General features: G+C 35.2%; 1 protein-coding gene across 2 annotated transcripts in view; it reads right to left on the reverse strand.

Moving 5' to 3' along the window:
* The window catches only part of LOC113518716 (guanine nucleotide-binding protein subunit gamma-e), a 52,062-nt gene extending 38,256 nt beyond the window's left edge, over positions 1–13,806 (reverse strand). The window contains exons 1-2 of one of the 2 annotated variants that reach the window (XM_052903417.1): positions 13,724–13,806; positions 6,722–6,810 (exon numbers count right to left, since the gene is read on the reverse strand). The gene's annotated coding sequence lies outside the window, so the exon portion shown is untranslated. Of the gene's footprint in view, positions 1–6,721; positions 6,811–13,262; positions 13,427–13,723 lie in introns of those variants that run through there. The other variant, XM_052903415.1, reaches the window with a different exon arrangement.
* Positions 13,807–14,115: the final 309 nt, after the last annotated feature.

A 14,115-nucleotide genomic window follows, 5' to 3' on the forward strand; every position in this document is an offset into this window, starting at 1 on the left:
CAAGCTGACGGCCCACCTGATGGAAAGAGGTAACCGTCGCCTATTAACATGAGCAATACCATGGACATAATAGAGTATACCGTTTCGCCCATGATACCCCCCATGTGTTGTCATTCCTGAGGACTCAGGTGTTATTCCTCTGTACCCAGTAAATTCACGCCATATCCCACCCTTCAAACCGAAACACAGCCATGCAAACACAACTGCTTCACGGTTGAAACACGAATGGGACAGAGGTACCCAAGCAATCGACTTTTGTACAAAGCCTCCCTCTGGTAATATATATTATTATACATTGAAAACTAACATTCCAAAAGTTCGGTCCGACAGGATTTAGATTAATTATAAGTACTTTGAAGTAATTAGAGCATTTTCGAATCCAGAATTTAACGTTTTGTTAAAAATATTTTTTTCTTATTCGACCCGTATTTTAACTGATGTTAATTTTGAGACATTATGTTATTAATGTATGCCATGTGGTCCCGGCATAGAATGCGCAGCCCTTTACTGTGGGCGTCGTAAGAGACGACTAAATAGTCGAAAGATGGATAGCAGGGATTACCAAACCCTAACTGCGGGGGGGAAGGGATTGTTAGTAATGCGGACAATCAGTCCTATTACTAGCATTATATTCTGTCAGGTCCACTTCCATGCAGTTCCTCCTGAAAACCATCGTGCTTAATTCAAGTGGAAATTGTCACGGTGTGCTAACTGACCTGCCTTTCATCGCCACTTATCATCCCTCAGAATGCTGCTACCTGCTGTATATATAATAATGCTGGAGCCTAGCCAGTGTATACCGATAGCGCAGGCGGGGTTACCATTCCATTATCACCCATTAAAAAACCCCTTATAGTTTGCTAACCCGCCTGATAAGTGTGACTGCTATTGGTAAATCCCCCCCCCCCCCCCTTATGGCGGCCTACGTTCAGCAGTGGATAGTTAACGGCTGAAATGGTATATGGTTTTTGTTGTTAAAATACCCAATAGTCGCTAAAAATAGTTTTTTTTTTTTTAGTAAAAACACGTTTATGCAAATTAAGATTGGATTCCACCAAAAAAAAAAAAAAAAACTAATTCAGTTGTAATAAAACCATTTAATTTGATTTGGAAATTAAACTGCTGAACCGATTTTGATAAAACTTATATGAAACCAAATTGTACAATAAACAATCTTTCATATATGATACGATACACATTAATTTCATTTGAAAAATCTGTTTGACCATATGTTAATTAGTAATTAACTAATTTGGTTTCACTCAATTGTTATCAGGTTAATCTTTCTCATCAAATATGAATCACAAACTGGCCAAGTGTGTATCGAACATTCATCAGTAAGGTTCAGTATTGAAAATATTTTATTAAATTGCTCATATCTCTGCAAATATATATATATATATATATATATATATATATATATATATATATATATATATATATATATATATATAAAGCAATAGTCGAATGTCTTGCCTGTTCTTCTCAGCTGAAATTGCATTCCGTACTGGGCGGTACATTTATAAAAAAGTTACTTTTTTATAAATCTACGTAAGTAAGTTTACTTGTATAAAATAAAAAAAAGAAATTACCAGAAAAAAATACATTGTATTATTTATTTACTTTGATTTTTTTTTTATTTAAACAAAATTATATGTCTACGACATACATTATTCTATGACATACCTAATATCATATTTTTTTTAATTCCTACCACTTGCAATGTATTGAAATTAAATTACTTCTTTCATCCAAACATCCTTCGCACAATTGTGCTAATGGCGTGTTTATAATTAGTTATAATAAAAACAATGTAGGAAGAAGAAAAACTTTATCAAAAAAAAAATGGAATAAAAGGGTATCCATTACGGGGTTTGCTCTTTTATATTTTTACACGGGGAACTCTAAAATGTTCCCATAAACTGACGTCTTCCGTCGGACAATGGGATCATTTGCCACACTTTTCTTTCTACCATAATTCTAACATAAAACGTTGGAAGGCACATGGGAATTTTCAAATAGCTCATTGTAATTACAGTTTTTTTTATACTGCTACATTGAGAATTTCACATTAATTAAAAACGTCGAGTCTAACACTAATATAATTAACACTACAGCAGTAATTAACAAACTGTGTTATGAAGTTAATTTTAAACTTCTTGTTTACACATATTTAAATACACTATCGGGACTTAAGTTATGCAAATAGTACCTTTTTTTCAAGTAAATCAGGGGTTCCTAAACTTATTTTGTCTACTGCCCATTTTGAGAATAAATTATTTTTTAGCGTCCCCATTTTTTCAGCTACTTAAAAACCACTATTACTTTAAAATAAACAAATCACCCCCTAAGTCTCTGCACAACACCCCCATTTTTCTGGGTATTTTACCGCCCCTCTTTAGGCCTGCAGCGCCCACAAGATGGCGTTATCACCAATTTTGGAAAAGGCTGAATTAAATAGTACCTATATACCTGCTTCTTTATTTCTGACGTTTCGACGTGGATTGCACCACGTCGTGGTCACGACGAAACTGAAGTGTCTTTTGATATTTATTTATTTGTCAGTTATTCTATAGTACTTTAAAGGCTTAACCAATCACTATGAAATTGTGCACAGATTTGATGCACAGACATACAATGTCTTTACGTGTTAATAAGTGATAAATTTTATAATAATAATAGATAATCCATAGACTTCTTCTTTTCATTTAAGAGTTTCCTCTTGTCGGTGCAACTAATTCATGCATCTTCCTCCAGCCAGCTCTATCCCAGGCCATATCCTTTATCTCCCTATACGACATGACGCCTAGTGTTTCCTTTATCTGTCCCATGTAGTTAATCCTCGGTCTTCCTCTTCGTCTTTAGCCCTCTATCTTTCCTTCTATTATGCTCTTAAAAAAATCGTCATGTCGTATAAGATGGCCCAACATTTTGCCTCTTCTATTCTCTATTATTTCAATCAATGTTCTCTTCTCGTTTACTGTTTTTAAGACTTCCTCCTTCGTTAGATCGAATCCATAGACTACGGCACATATAATTACTAATAAATATTATTATGGAATTTATAAAACATAATTTGGTTAAATAATATTTTAAATATATTTTCATAGTAAAAGCGTAAATATTTAATTCACAAAACATTCATATTTACAATGTAGTCAATTCTAAAACACCTGCTGTCACCGTTTAACCGTTTACTGTCTTCAAAACAACGCCACCGAGACTTTCCAATATCGCTTAGAAGTCCCCGTCTCGTCTATTTATTATTGAAAAATAACTTGCCATAATCCGGAGACGACAAGATGGCGAAGTGAAATTTTCTAATTGAGCATAATTGTGAGCTTCAAGCAGCAATGAACTAACAAATTGAGTTACAATGTCCTTCTGCAGGCGAATTATATTTATGTTACCAGCTACGAATGTTGTTCAGTTAAAATGGCAATATTTTTTTTTACAACACAGGGGGCGAACGAGCATGCGGCTCACCTGATGGTAAGTGACTACCGCCGCCCATGATCACCCGCAACACCAACGGCATTGCAGGTGTGCTGCCGGCCTTTTAAAAAGGAATATCCTCTTTTCTTGGACGTTACGTTTTCGTATCGGTTCGGAAATAGTGCTGCTGGAAGTTGATTCCAAAGTGTGGTTGTGCGTGGAAGAAAGTACCTTGAAAAACGCACGGTGGAGGACCGTCACTCGTCCAGATGATTGGGATTGTCATATTTATAAGGAAACAGGGAGACTTTGTACAAAAGTCGTGTGCTTGAACACCTCTGTCTCATTCGTGTTTCTATCGTGTTTTAATTTCTGTATGCATGTATTTGATATTACGATATCCTATAGGACAGGCTTATCCTATTACAGGAATCAATGTTAAACTTTGTTCTTATACAAACATACTTTGATAATAATTACATTTTTACTTTACTTTTTTTTATTAACAACTAGCGACCCGCCCCGGCTTCGCACGGGTGCAATGCTGATACTAAATAGCGCCGACCGCCCCCCATTACATTACGACATCACATTAGAGACCTCTAAAATTATCAGTGTTTCTCTGCAATATTATACATGTATTATACATGTAAACCTTCCTCTTGAGTCACTCTATTTATTAAAAAAATCTAACAAAAATATAGGATACTTTATTATTACTTATTATAAATAAGTATATATGTTTTTGCCCTATAAAAAAAACTACGCCAATATTAATCAGTCCAAAATAAATAAGGACTATTATAGATGTTAACTTTATTAATTGCAGAAACTTAAAAAGTTCAGATAAAAATTGGCGACCTGAGTAACGTAGCCACACTAATTCATGATTATGTTACACAAAAAAAAACTCTATTTCCCTTATGTCAAACCAAGTTTTGATTTTAAAACTAAACTAATCAAGCTTTATTGATAAAATTTCTATGGAAGCAATCAGAAGAAAAAATATCCTCTCAGATAAAAAAAAAGAACTTCCCAAATCGGTATTTAACTAACGGAGTTACGTGGTAACAAACATAAATAAATGTAACCTAATTGAGAAACGTCTCCTTTTTTGAAGTCGGTTAAAATAAAATAGACGAATTGAGGATCTCCGCCTCGCGGAATGACGAATGGTAGACCGAAAATACTGCAAAATATCCAATCCCCAGATACGGGTTCGAGATAGAAATTTGCGCTTGAGCGGTTGAAATTACTCTACTATTATTAATTGCAGTTTATATTGAGTCATTTAGCAAATTGGTTCGCTCGAAATTGGGTTACCATCTTAGCTTAATTGGTTAATTAAAATCGATGACGTAACATCCATGTTTTCGGATTATATTTCTGGTTCGTATTTATTACCAATTACGTACTACATTTGCGGTATAGACACTTAGTTATAGACTCCAATTGCCATGACCAAAAATAATTATGAGAGTGTATTCCGAAATTATTTTCCATTTTTATTGTGTTCAACCATTTAAAATATATATTGTATGTCAGAAAAAGGAATAGAATAGAAATTTATTATTTGACAAAAAACGCAAAGTTACAAACATAAGATACAATGGGCCCCACACTAGGCGAACCTGTATCGTGGGCACCCGACAAAGATTAACAAATCACAATGTGTTATAATAAAATGTAAATAGTGGGCGGGTATTAATATAAAAAGGAATATAAAATTAAAATAGTGAAAAAAGTAATAAAATCAACAATATAAATACACAAGCAATAATAAAACAATATATATGTAATAATAAAATAAATATATGTATTTAAGAGAAGCGAAGTTGAGTAAATGAATGTGGGAATGCTCGTGAGTATGTGTGAATGTGTGTTGTGTAATCCATGTGAAAGTTGTGTGTGTACTGTATGTTATTACTTTCCAGACCACAGTTTCTCAGTTGTCTAGTAACATTGTGATAAAAGATAATTATTTAATTTGTGTTTCATAATATTTGAATTATGACCTATCAGTGGACACACTTTGTTAATTTTATAGTACATTGACGGGAATGTAAATGCACTAAAACGGCTGGCAAAAGAAAAAAGAAAAAGGCAACCATTGTACATCATTATCATTTTATCAGCCGTTATGTGTTTACTACTGAATATAGGCCTTCCCCATAGACTGCCATAGGGAATGGTCCTGAGCCATCTGCATTCACTGACTTTCTATAGTAAATTTGAAGTCGTCACTCCATCTAGTAAGTGAGTTGTCCTATACGGCGATTTAAACTGCATTATTCACGGTAATGACAATAAAAAAATATTTGTTTTTTAAATAAATAAATAATTTATGTAATCTTACCTATACAATTAATACTTTATTTTTATAGTTATTAAAATTGATCATACAAAATTTACATAAAAAAATATTACAATACTTTACTAGCTTCGGTACCATTCGGATTCTATAATATATATATATATATATATATATACTTAAATGTATATTAACTTTGTTATTAAATGTTTCATACAAATAGCAATTCTTCCTTAGTTAATATAGTTTAAGTAAAAAAAAAAAAATAAGGTCATACTGACAGGACTATAACATCTCGACTTGAGAGAGAGTATAAAAAATTTTGTTGTGTTCCAACTCATGTCCTGATATAACATTTAATATGCATGAATACTAGAGGGAGACTTTGTACATAAGTCGATTGCTTGGGTACCTCTGTCCTATTCATGGTTCAACCGTGAAGCAGTTGTGTTTGCATGGCTGTGTTTCGGTTTCAAGGGTGGGATTTGGCGTGAATTTACTGGGTACAGAGAAATAACATCTGAGTCCTCAGAAATGGCAACGCATGGGGGGTATCATGGGCGAAACAGTATACTCTGTTATATCCATGGTACTGCTCATGTCTATAGGCGACGGTTACCACTTTCCATCAGGTGGTATCGTCAAGTATATTTAAAATTATAAAACAAAACCAAACAAACTCAGCTAATTCTATTTTTTTTTTTTTTTAGCACAGGCAACAATTTTATCTTTTTTAATTGTGCGGTAGAAGAATCAAGATTTGACGATTTAAACGACCTGATAAACAATTCCATAAAGACGACCATAACACTCAGTTTAATTAGAAAAGTTATTTTAAATGCTACGTTGAATCAAATTACAAAGTTACATAAAATAATTAAAAACGCAGTCAAGCACGAGCGTAAACTTAAACGTAACTTAAGGAAGTGCGTTAATTTGACAAACTAAATTAAAACCATGATAAGTGATGCTTACGTTAATTGCTCGCTTTTTAATTTCTGCTGCTTTTCACGTGCTCCTCAGCTTTCAGGCTCGCTTCAGTTATGAAAACAGCTAGCGAATTCCTGTAACAAGTTTGTTGTAAATAATAATTTTATTAAAATAAGTTTATTAAACTAAGTTTATTAAACTATAATGCGTGCTTATTTAACAATAAAATTTATTATAAAGTTAATTGTTTTATTTAACAATTAACACGTTTGAGTAAATTTTATTTAACATACAAGTAGATAAAGCATAATAAATAATAAAATCCTTTTAATTGACAGACAATACAATTTATTAATTATATACTAATATACTAAATACCCATGTGGTCCCGGCATAGAATAGGCCTACCCTTCCTTCTTCGTGGGTGTCGTAAAAGGCGACTAAGGGAGGGCGAGGGATGGACAGCAGCGTCCCTTTTGAAACATCTCCAAAGCTTAACTACGGTTGCTAACCCGCCTGCCAAGCATGGCAACTACTGGCAAAACTCCTTAGAGGAAGGTTTATGTTCAGCAGTGGACAGTTAAAGGCTGATATGATGATAATACTAAATATAATTATTTTTTTTATTCTACTTAGAACGGCAAACAAGTTAACACAAGCCCACCTGATAAAAAGTAGTAGGCTTTTAGAGGTGTTTTAAGAGGGACGCTGATGCCCATTTCTCGCCCTCCCTTAGTCTCTTACGACCCCCACGGGAAAGGAAGGGGTGGCCCATTCTATGCCGGGACCACACGGCGTAAAATGATTTTGTATTCCTGTAATTTTCTTCCTTCCTATAATTTTTTTTATCTTCTATGATATGCGGTACAGTATTTAAGGCATCCCGTCCTCGCTATTGGATACGGGTGACGGAATGCCTATACAAGAGAGTACATGGTGGGCGCAGTTTAGACGCAATATTTGAGGAGCATTAGGAAGGTACTACGGCCGGATACTGCAACAAAAAAAGAGTATGTGGTCGGGCCCCGAACTGGCGACCTCTGCTGTCTACCGGTCTCCAGTTTCTAAGTATACTATATTAAAACATCATCGTCATCATCTCAGGCATTATCTGTCCACTGCTGAACATAAGCCTGCCCCTTAGACTACCATAAGGAAAGGTCTTGGGCCACCTGCATCTATTGACTCCCTGCAATGCATTTGAGGTCGTCACTCCATCAAATCGACGATCTGTCTTACACTACCGTTTGCTCGAACGTGGTCGCCACTCGAAAACTTTTCTTTCCCAAAAGCTATCAGCTCTTCGAGCTATATGACCAGTTTATTGCCACTTTAGCTTGCTTATCGTTTTACAATACAATATTTCAATGCTTAAACTAAATTTGTCCTTGACTATGTATGAATGAATAGTCGGTCGTTACTCCGAATAACAGTCACGTGAAACGATCATTTGGTTCTCGATGATGCGCAAACCATAAATTTTACCGCATCGCAGTTCAGATAGCAACGTTTTTAGACAGCACGGTGACGTCATACCATGATTACGTCATAGTAATCTTAACAGGTGGTAGGGAGCTGGGAGTTCCAGTAATGTTCTCGGATGTCGGAGTGTCTGTTTTTATTGGATATATGTAACTGAAGTATGTATGGAGTATGTTTGAACCGATATGCGCGGATTTCTGAGAAGTTACTAGGCCAGTTAGAGTGATTTTTTTTCATTGAGAAAAATTAGTAATAAAACCATTTATTATAGGTAATTAATAAAATTTATTGCAAAAATAATATATAAATAGATAAGTATTATAGTATATTTCAATCTATATTTATATCGAATAAATAATAATATTATTGCAAAATAGAAGAGGGACGAAAGCTTCCCCACTAGATGGAGTGATGATCTCTAATGTATTGCAAGGAGTCAGTGAATGCAGGTGGCTCAGAACCTTTTCTTAAGGCAGTCTATGGGAAAGGCCTATGTTCAGCAGTGAACAGATAACGGCTGAGGTGATGATGATGATGAGAAGATGATTGCAAAATATTTTTTTATTATTTTTTTATAATTGATACGATTTAGCCCTGTTTTTGTCTCATATTAATTTTGAGAACGATTGAAACAGTGCAGTTTTTGTGGTGTAAGAAACTTTGTTGCATTACAAATTCTGTTTATAGAGACACAGTTCTACGTTCTAAATCCAAATAATTTCCATATAATCTAATGTGTCTACAGAACATTTCGTCTTTTATATATGTGTATGTTTTTTGAAATCTCTTTTTAAATTAATTAATTTGGCTTAATATTCTATAATTGTTTACAAGTAAATTTTGAATCTCAAAAAAAAAACAGCATTTAGTTGTGGCAAAACCTTAAAAAAATTAAGTGATTAAAAATCTAAATTATTAAACTAAATTCTTTAAAATTTCTATGGGAACAATCTGAAAGTGTATAACAATTTCGGATAAAAAAGAATCCCTATAATCGTTTTATAAATGCTAGATTTCTGTGCTAAAAAATACAACAGAGTTGTGAGCGACCGTTTTTTGAAGTCGTTTGTAAAGTAAATTAAGACTTCAAATGTATTCTCGCAGGAATGCCACCTAAAAATAAATGAATTATGCATATCGTAATTTCAAAGGACATTTAAATCGGGCAAAGTAAATTACTAAAAGAAATAATAGTAAATTGCTAAGGAATTTGACTTTAACAAATTATGATTTTGTCACGTCCCCCGTCCCCCGGCCCCCCTGCTCACCTCCCAGTCACGTCTACTCGAAGTCGACTGGAGGTATAAGCTCCGAAGGGTATAATTGATGGAGTCAACGCGCGCCGGGGTTGATTCTAGCAATTTTATCAACATAACTCGATTGGAAGCCTTGTTGTATTGGAATTAAAAAAGCGACATTAAAAAATATTTCTGTTAAATTATGACTTTATTATTTTTATATTATACTAGGGATACGCCCCGGCTTCACGCGGTTAGGCAGATAGATAAATTAGTATTATATATATATATATATATATATATATATATATATATATATATATATATATATATATATATATATATATATATATATATATATATATATATATATATATATATATATGGATAATAATGGAATGGTAACCCCGACTGAGAGATGATAGGTGAGGATGAAAAGGTCAGTTAGCCCATCGTGACGAATTTAACGATAAATTAGTCACGATGATTTCTAGGGGGAACCGCGTAGGTCGACCTAATGGGATATATTAGTATTTTATATTAGTTTAGGGTGTCGTAAGAGACGATTATAGTAACTTAATGGTCAAGGCTTGGGCAGCAGGGTTCCTCTTAAAACGTCACCGAAAATTAACTGCAGTTGCCAACTCACTCACCAAGCGTGGCAACTACTGGGAACTCCCCTTATTGTTTCATATATTTCATATGTATAATAAATAAATAAAAAAAAAACTGAGACTTCGTTTATCCAAAGCTTAGTAGCCCTGCAGTATAGAGGTAGTGAAATTTTATTTTGTCCTGATAAAAACTTTATATTGCGTTGCGACGTAGCGTCTAAGTATTTACATTTTAAAGTGGGATGTCTAACTACTTAGAAGTTACTGAACTACTCAAGTTATAGTTTTTTCACCCTTTTTTTTTATTAATAGCCATCTTTAAAGTTATAATTAGTTTTTTTAAAGATAAATTAGTGTTTTATATTAGCTTTAAAGGGAAGACACAGAATGGGCGATACATTCTTTTAAGAGACTACTAAAGGAATATTGTGGTCGAGGAATGGATAGCAGCGTCGCTCTTTTTCTTTTCAATGGATGATAATGGAATGGTAACTCCGCCTGCGCTAACGGTATACTCTGGTTGGGCACCACTGAGGGATGATACGTGAGATGAAAGGGCAGGTCAGTTACTCCATCGTGAAAGTACACCTGGAATTCAGAACGATGGTTTCTGGGGGGGATCATGTGGAGATCGACCTGACAGGGTATATTGCTAGCAATGAGACTGATAGTTCGCATTACTAACAATTCCTTTGCCCTCTGGTATCGCTCTATAAACATAATCAAAGCGTAAGTGCGGTAACTGGCCCCCTTCTCAAGCATAGCAACTATTGCATAGCAACTAAAACCACTCAATAGGAGGAGGGGAAGGGATCATTAGTAATGCAGACTATCAGTCTTATTGCTAGCAATATACCCTGTCAGGTCGACCTCCACGTGGTCCTCCCTGAAAACTATCGTGCTGAATTCCAGGTGTATTCATCACGATGGACTAACTGACCTGCCTTTTCATTGTCCCCTATCATCCCTCACTGGCGCCTGCTGGTTTTTTAATGGATGATAATAGAATGGTAACCCCGCCTGCGCTAACGGTATACGCTGGCGGGGTTACCATTCTATTATCATCCATTAAAAAAACCTCCCAGTAGTGGGAAACCTATGTTCAACGACGATAATGACAAATAATATAATAAAGTTCACATAGTAAGAGGGCTTTAAAGTTAGAAGAAAATTATGATACTCCAACGATGGACAAATTATTTTTTTATTTGAAATTTGATACATACACACATACATATATAGTACAGGACACTATTTTCGATTAGAATAGGCATGTGGTAAGATGTTTCGTGTTTCAACCGTGAAGCAGTTGTGTTTGCATGGCTGTGTTTCGGTTTGAAGGGTGGGATATGGCGTGAATTTACAGGGTACAGAGGAATAACACCTGAGTCCTCAGGAATGGCAACGCATGGGGGGTATCATGGGCGAAACAGTATACTCTGTTATGTCCATGGTACTGCTCATGTCTATAGGCGACGGTTATCACTTTCCATCAGGTGGGCCGTCAGCTTGTTTGCCATTTTAAGTTGTATAAAAAAAATATAGTATATATTAACTGTATCGTATTGTATCAGCTATTAACTGTCCATTGCTGTATATAGAGGGGGGGGGGGGGAGTAGTTGCCACCTTTGGCAAGTTGGCAACCGCATTTAGGCTTTGGTGATATTTTAAAAGAGAAACTGCTGCCTATCCCTTACGCATACATGGATAGAGAAGTTGACCTATTTTTAGACGAAATATTTGTATGGTGATACTCTATCTATACAACCATTTAGGTCTGAAACAATTTAGAAAAATTCTTCTCCCCAACTGGCTTGACCAAGATCGAATCCGGGACTTCATTTATCACGGCGCTTCTGTAGTCATTACTTTGTCAGGAGTCAATACTGGAATGTGGGTCCAATTAACTTTATTTACTCATGCGTATCCGGAGCGGGTTGGCCAGCTTATTAGATTAGTAGGGTAGAATAAAAATTTTCTAATAGTAAATGCGTGCTGGTAATTATTACGTATCTAACTGCATGTAACTGGTAGTATTAATGTATGTATTTCTAATAGGTTCTATTTGGAGGGAAAGGGATTGTTAGTAATGGAGACTGAGAATCCTATTGCTAGCAATATACCCAACCAGGTCGAACTCCTCGCGGTTCTCCCTGGAAACTATCATGGTTAATTCCTGATGAATTCATCATGATGGGCTAACTGGCTTATTTTGATTTTCATCTATCACCCTTCACTGGTGCTCCGCCAGCGTATCCCGTTAGCGCAGGCGAGGTTACCATACCATTTTCACCCATCAAAAACCTCCACGTGGTTCCCTCTGGAAACCATCGTGAACAATTCTTGTTGAATTCGTCACGATGGGCTAACTGACCTGCTTCATACTCACCTATCATCCTTCACTGGTGCCCCGCCGGTGTCTACCGACAGCGCGGGTCCATCCATTAAAAAAAAAAAATATATATATATATATATATATATATATATATATATATATATATATATATATATATACATATATATAAACGATATGCGAATATGTAAAATTTTAGAAAAGGAATTCATGTAAATTTGTTTTTAAATAGGCCATATATATTTATGCTGATATGTAGTTTTTTTATATGGATGTGAATTGATACCAGTGAGAGATGGTAGGTGAGGATGAAAGCAGGCAGGAATATGTCAAGAATAACTTAGGATGGTTTTTAGAGGGAACCGTGAGCAGGTCGACCTGACATGGCATATTTCTAGCAATGGGGGCACTAGTCCCCGTTACTAACGATCCGTTTATGCTCAGGAAGTTGGTAATTACATAAGTATGCATGAGTAAGCACTTAAGTAACCCTCAAGCTAGATTATTGTGAGTGCCTCTAAGTTAGTAATTAATTTGGTTTGAGGAAATTAGATAACGGCAACCCACTTCAATGTAGAAAATATAATTTTTTGAAATTGGTCCAACCGAAAATCAAATCCGACACCTAATTTTTTTTAAAGGGTGAAAATGGTATGGTAACCCCGCCTGCGCTAACGGGATACACTAGCGGAGCACCAGTAAAGGGTGATAGATAAGAATGAAAACAAACCAGTTAGCCCATCATGATGAATTCATCAGGAATTAACATGATAGTTTCCAGGGAGAACCGCGAGGAGGTCGACCTGGTTGGGAATATTGCTAGCAATGGGATTCTCAGTCTCCATTACTAACAATCCCTTTCCTCTCAACCGACACCTCATTACACAAATAACCTTACCACTGCACCACGGATATCGTCAAGCACTAATTTCAAACACTTATAATTTATCACAAAGCACATTAAATTAAATTAAATTTAAAAATAAAACAAGACAAAAGAATGACAATAATAATATCCTCAAATATCATCCACCTCGTTTGTATCTACAGGCGAGACCGTGGCGTTCACCGCTATACTAATTTAATTACGGCTAATTCGATTACCACAATAAGCTGCCGTCTCTTCACACACACACACACACACACACACAAAAAACCAACACATCACACACCTAACATAATACAATACCAACTTAATTTGTCTGATTAACCGCTAATGTTGTCTAGACATGTTACAATTAAAAAAAATACAAATCAACAGCCCACTAATCTGTGGTGTAATAACGTTACGCAAATTCCCGCCCTTTCTGACGTTTGACAGTGACAGTTTTTTAAATTAACTTTTTTTTTTTATCGTACCGCAATTTTGTCGGCTGCAGGCGTCGCGTGTACGGCCTAATGAAAGAGCAACCGTCTACCTAGAGTGCTAGTACCACTGTAATACAAACCCAGTATGGGCTCGCTACCGCGTTCTACGCTCCATTTGAGTAAGATTGTATCATGCAACAGATAATTAATTACATAGGTACATACACTATGCACTGTGTAAAAAAATATGATAATACAATTGTGCTCCGTAATGTTCGATATTTTTGCGTGCGAAGCAATTAATGGAATTTAGAAAACTGTTCATTATTCGTAAAAATATTATTTCTGCTTTGTGTATTTAATAGATTGTTATCACTCATATATGAGTAGAAGAGAAATCGAAGAAAGTCTACGATAAAAAGATATTTATTTTAAGTTTGGAT

Source organism: Galleria mellonella, unplaced genomic scaffold (genome assembly GCF_026898425.1).
Source record: "Galleria mellonella isolate WM207_F2 unplaced genomic scaffold, CSIRO_AGI_GalMel_v1 utg139, whole genome shotgun sequence".
NCBI classification, from domain to species: Eukaryota; Metazoa; Arthropoda; class Insecta; order Lepidoptera; family Pyralidae; genus Galleria; species Galleria mellonella.